Source organism: Falco rusticolus, chromosome 15 (assembly GCF_015220075.1).
Source record: "Falco rusticolus isolate bFalRus1 chromosome 15, bFalRus1.pri, whole genome shotgun sequence".
Taxonomy (NCBI): Eukaryota; Metazoa; Chordata; class Aves; order Falconiformes; family Falconidae; genus Falco; species Falco rusticolus.
The window spans coordinates 22,469,495-22,475,369 of NC_051201.1; the positions used below are offsets into that span (position 1 = coordinate 22,469,495).

Sequence of the window (5,875 nt, forward strand, 5' to 3'; positions counted from 1 at the left end):
CAGAAGAAAATTTACAAGCCTCAAGAAGTTAATCACAGTTCAAGGGGAATCTCTGACATGGAAGTCAACAAGGCAGTATCCAAGGCTGCGACTGCCAGAAGACAGTGCCACAGAAGGATGGATAGATTCCGGATAGAGGTTCAGACCTGACTCTGCAAGGTATCGGCACAACATCTCAACCTAGACAAGAAAGGGTACAGCTGTCAAGGACACCCATATCTATGCAGTTACAGGATCGGTCAAGTAGTTGTTCCTGGGGCTGACGCTGCCTTAACCCCAGCCCTCTTGGCCTCCTGTTTCCTCTGGCAGCTAAGAGCCATCTAAGCCCCCACGACACCGAGGACAGAACCATGCTGCAGTACCACCACGCTGTAGGAGCGGGGCTTAGTGGTCTGTCACAGATGCAGAGCAGGAGCAGTCCCTCCTCCCTCACACCCAGCTCTTCTCCTCAGCTAGCAGGGTCCTGCCAGGGCATCTCCCATCCCGCCCCATACTGCGGGGCACCACAGGCTGGGGACTACCAGCCCCTCCTCTCCTCCACCCGACATACCCGACCTCCCTCAGAGCCTAAGCACATGGCAGCTCTCTACTGCTTGGCATCACGTGCATTTAAAACCATGGCAATACCCAAGCACCCACGGCCCAGCAAGATCCTCCCACGGTCGGCTCCAGAGACCACGTTAAACGCCACAGACGGTCCTTCCTCCAACTTCTCCAGGCCAAGAAAAAACCCACACGGCCTTAACCCAGTCCACAACAGCTGGGTTGGCATTTGCAGCTTCTGGCACCACTTGGCAGTTCCATTTGCAGTAGGACTGCTCTCCTCGGCTTCACAGCAAGCTGGTCATCCACAGCCCCAGCCGATCCTAACCTCTCCTGCAAGGCACTTTCAAACACCAGCATCTGCTTCTGTGATCTGAAGCAAGCGAGAGGGAAAAATCAGACAACACAGTGGGACACAGGGAAGGGACAATCCCAGCCCATGACACATGTTTCAGCCTGAGCCCACAGGAGCACCTGGCACCATCACAGCAGCTACAAAGCACCATCGGGTGTTCAGAAGCGGTGCTGTGAAAGGAGTAGCTTCTTTTATTTGTCACTTGTGAAGCGCTGAAGGGACAAGCTCATCTCCTGGCTGCTGCCGGGCCAGCTGGCGCAGCTCCCTGCAGCACACAGGGCTGCGCTAAGAGGTGCTGGGGCACTCGGCAGGCGCCACCGCTGCTGTGCAAGGAAGTTAACCTGAAGCAGGCACCAAGGAAATAAAAGCAAAGCTGAATGTGGCCTCACCTGCTCTGGGCAGTTGCCTTCACAGGCCCAACACAACCACAAAGGCACACTTTGAACTCAAGCAAAATCCCAAAGCAATTGCCGGTTTGCTCAGGGAGGGACTGCTGGGTTACCTTTTGCTTAGACAAATATTTGACTGCATTTGTAGCGGAAAGTCTTTTGCCAAAAAGACACAGTTTTGTTAACGAGCAGCCACGCAGAGGCTGCCCTGCGCTGGAACCCGGGCCAGGGCTTTCTGATTTTTAAACAGGGCACCTAGTGCATCCCTTAAAAGAGCCTCTGGTCTCTGCCACGGAGGCGCTGTCAGACTCTACAGCTTTTAGGGGATCAAGGTCTCCGTGCTGACTCCCAGCACATCACGTTTTGGCAGTGGCAGCACAAGGGCAGGTTTTCATTTTCCATATAGAGACTGTTGAAGCTGAACTGCTGAAATGAGCTCCCCGGGTTCTTCCTTTGAACCTCTTCCCACCCTTCACACGTCCCAAGAGCTCTCATGAACCGAAGAGCCAGCAGCAAAAGCAGCCCCTGCAGATCCTCCTCGAGAAGAGCCTTCCTACTCAGAGACCAGCTCTGTAATAAGCATATGGCCCCAAAAGCAGGGGGGAAGCCCCTCCAAAACACAAAGGAGTGGAGCCACTCATTAGAGGGGGCGATCAGAAAAGCTGACACGTCTGTGTAGGGAGCACCAGGGGCCTGAAAAAATGCACCTGTCAAGCCACTGCTATCATCTGAAACAGCTGGCATTTTAGAAGACAAGGCAGCAGCCACATCACAAAAAAATAGAAGGACAACACAATCAAGAGACAGGCACCCCAGTGGGTCCAGGAACAGGCAGGTTTGCACCTCTGCAGCCATCAGCACAAGCAGCTCCAAGTTTCAATCGAGGCTCAGAGTTGCAGGACAGACCCCCCCAACCCGGAGCTATCAGGCTCACTGCAGAGCGTGTTCCCCGTCACCACGTGCGTTATAGGAGCAGCTCAAGATGGTGCAGGCTGGATGCGAGCAGCCTCTCTGCCAAGGACAAAAGCAAAGACCCCAGCACACCCTGTGTGCCTTCCTCTCACACTGGAAAGTCTTCCCAGTGCACTCTGGCACCTGATCTCATTAAAAGGGAAGAGAAAGAACAGATGGAAACACAAAAAGAAGCTGTCAGCTGCCAACCGCTGACCCCATTCCTGACTCCATCTCTCTCCCCACCGCAGCAGGAACACAACTGGCTGCTCTTGGAAGGGCAGCAAGGACAGCAGGAGAGGAGGAGGATTTCAGGGGCAATAAACAGCAGCAGCAGATGAAATTTTGGTAAATAAGGGCTCCTTTGGTCAGGAAGAAATTAACCTGCAATCAGGAAAGACAACACACAAGGACTGTGCCGTGCCTGGGAACCCTCCAGCTCCTGCAAGCAGTGAGGAGTGGGGTGCTGGCTGAAACAGCTGCGATGCCCAAAGCCTTTCCAGCACGTCTCTGCCTCCAGGCCCCAGCACACAAGCCGGGGGCCCCAGCACGGCCTGCAGGAATCTCACAGCCTGTAGTTCAGGTATTCAAGTGTTCTAGGAAGCTTCAGCACACCCAGGTGACGTTCTATAACCATGAGCGTAAGAGAAGGTATGTGTATCCACCATCCTGCCTTTCAAGGTGGAAGACATCCTTGCAACCTTCCCTTACAAAGCAGCATGTGGACTCCCAGGGCAACCAGGCCACAAAGAAGAAACCTTCCCAACTGCCTTAACCAAGCCACCACCCTTTCCTCTGTCCTATAGACAGAAAAAAAAAATTCCCCCCCTGCCCCCACCCACCCCACCCCCCCACCCCCCATGCCAGAAGCAGCACATAAGACAGACCAAGGATGACACTGAAGGTCACAAATTTGCACTCGTCTAATTACAGCTCTGCCAGGGTCCAGGCAAGCTGTTTGATCTCACAGGGACTCAACTTTTCTACCCGCCAGGCAAGTCCAGCAATACTTCCTCGGGAAAACACAAAGTCACAAGGGCCAGCAAACAGCTCCCATTCAACAGTGCTGCGAATACTATGGAGAGGCTTCTCTCTCCTCTCTCTAATGCCTGAGCAGCATACAGAGTAAGCTTTCTTAGTAGAAAATGATACCAAGTTAGACTGGTCAAAGATAGGCACAAGAAGCATTACTGACAAACCTTGTTACCCATACCCTTACAGCATGCTGGCTAGACCAACAGATCTTGAAAACACGCACCTGTAGCAGTCCTGAAAGGCAGGGAAACCAGCATCTCAGCTCTGTGGATAGAACCGAGATGCAGATGATACTGCACAGGACAATTACGGTAGAAGTTGATTATGCACCAGCTTTTCTCCAGCAACTGCTTACAAGCAGGGTCTTGTCCCATAGGAGGCACAAGGTGTCAAACTCCACGTTTGCTGCGGGCTGACGTGCCCAGCACATCTGCAGCCGGGTCACAGCTGCCTGCCTCTCTCACCCACCCAAAACCCTTGCAGAGGGAAATGGAAGGGCACTGAGCATCCAGCTGGTACCTTCAGCCCTCGGCACCCTCTGTCACTAAAGACAAAAAGAACAGGGCAAGGAAAATTATGCCCTGGCACCAGGACCTTCTTCCTAGAGGCATCCCTCAGCTGAACTGCTGAGAAACAAGGACCTACAGTTTCCCTTTAGCACAGCCTCAAGGCAGATGCCTTCTTGTAACCCTCCTCCCTGGCTGCCACTCCCACCTTTTTAACTAGGTGCTAATTTCTCCCAGACAGGCTCACAAGAACTTGCTGGGCTACACACCAGAAGATGGCTTCAGTTTCATTTCCCTAGGACTAGAAGACAGAAATTTCTAACCCTCTTTGGAAACTTTTTCTTTCCTGGCTGCTCTCCCCAGCACTGAGAACTCCTTTTACAAATGATAATTCATGAAAGATACATCTGGGATTAACAAAGCTAGCTACACCGAGCCTTCACAAGGAATAGCTGGGCAGCAAGGAGAACTGATGCATCTCCATGAGGAGCAGGTCTGGGTAACCAGCCCAGCAATGAGACTGGTCAGGCAGCCAGCTTGTGAGCAACACTTCTGCATCAGCAAAGGCAGTGGCAGCTTTGCAGGCTGACTCTGAAAGGCTCCAGCTGCTGACAGAACGCAGCTCCCTGCTTTGCTGCTTTGCCAGGCCTCCCTGCCCGAGCACAGGCAGCAGCTCAGACAGCAAACTTCCCTTCAGGTAGGCCATTGGAGTCTGTAACGGCAGCTTCGGTCCCCGGGCTCAGCTTTGCTCCTCTCCACAGCTCAGAAGCTTTTCTGCCTCAGTGGGTGCACTGGTCCCTCCCTGCCCTGAACTCGAGAGGGGGCCCTGAGGAGGTCAGACCAGCACCTCCTCACTGTCAAGCTTGCTGGGCTGCATCTCCGTGCTACCCACAGTCCCTGCACGGAAGGGCAGCCCTTGTTCTAGTCTTGCTGGCAAAGTCAGCTGAAAAGCAGCTGGGGAGGAGCATTCACTTGGGAGAGCAGGATTTCTCCTTCCCAGTGAGCAGCAGTTACAGGGCAGCAGACAAACTGGCTGACACTTGCCAAGAGCTCTGAAGGTGCAAAACCCTCCAGAAATGCCCATCATTAGTCCTGCTAGCCTCGGCCCACAAAGCTTGTTTGTTTTTTTGAGAGCCCAACTCTTACTACACACCCCTGTCCCTGGGAACTAATCCCTCCTTGCCTTAACTGTCCATCTGAGCCCACAGCAACATTTCAAGGCCTAGAAACACCCGGCATGAAAGGAAAACAAAGGTCAGATCTCAAGTGCAGCCTCTCGTGGGGATGCATGCCCCACAAGAAACCTTCTCTCATTAAGGTCATCATCCAGGTAAGCCTGTCACAGCTGCTCCTGCAGGGAAGCAATACAAGGAACTCCCCAGCACCCCCTCCCAAAGCCCTGCTTGGTCCCCTGGCAGGGCAAGTGCTGCTACCAGCAGGGACTCCCTGCCCTCCCAAATGCTCCCCTCAACATTCCCGCTTGCCCCAAGTCTATGTACAGCTCCATCTGGCAACGCCACAGCAACAGCAGTTGTCTTTGCAGTAAAATAAATTCATCCAGAAGAAAAAAGGCAGCTAGCATCTGCTCCCCGGCAGAGCTTGCAGCAGACAGAAATATTGCTCCATTTCTACATGTTTTATAATGCTTTTTTCTCTTTCTTCCACTCCTCATAGAGCAAACCACGCAGGTCACTGGGATCAGGCACAGAACCACAGAAAAATACAGGTGGAAAGGACTCTGGATGCCTCTGGTCCGACCCCCCCCCCCAAAAAAAAAAAATTAACAATTTCAAAGTTAGAACAGATTGTGCGGGGATGTGTCCAGCAGTTTACATCTCCAGGATGGAGGTTCCCCACTTCTCTGGGTCACACAAGCCTTTACCTGCTTTTACAGTCACCAGAAACGCATTTGCGCTCAGCTACAGCACAGGCTCCAAGCAATACTGTGTGTTGTGATTCTGCAGCCCTTGTTCTGGAAGTTAACCTCAGCTGTACACGCCTTCAAAGTCCTTGACTCCTTGAAAAGAAGAAAAAGTCTCCTTTTCAGGGGTGTTTTTTGGTTTAATCAGCCATCTGTTGAACTACCTTCTGACCAA

General features: G+C 52.7%; 1 long non-coding RNA gene across 1 annotated transcript; it reads right to left on the reverse strand.

The window, feature by feature from the left end:
* Positions 1-1,805: 1,805 nt before the first annotated feature.
* On the reverse strand, positions 1,806-4,698 carry LOC119158080. Its single transcript, XR_005107755.1, has 3 exons — positions 3,629-4,698; positions 3,497-3,537; positions 1,806-3,247 (listed from the first exon to the last, which is right to left on the reverse strand). It is a non-coding gene; the product is annotated as an uncharacterized LOC119158080 (long non-coding RNA).
* Between the last annotated feature and the right edge of the window lie 1,177 nt (positions 4,699-5,875).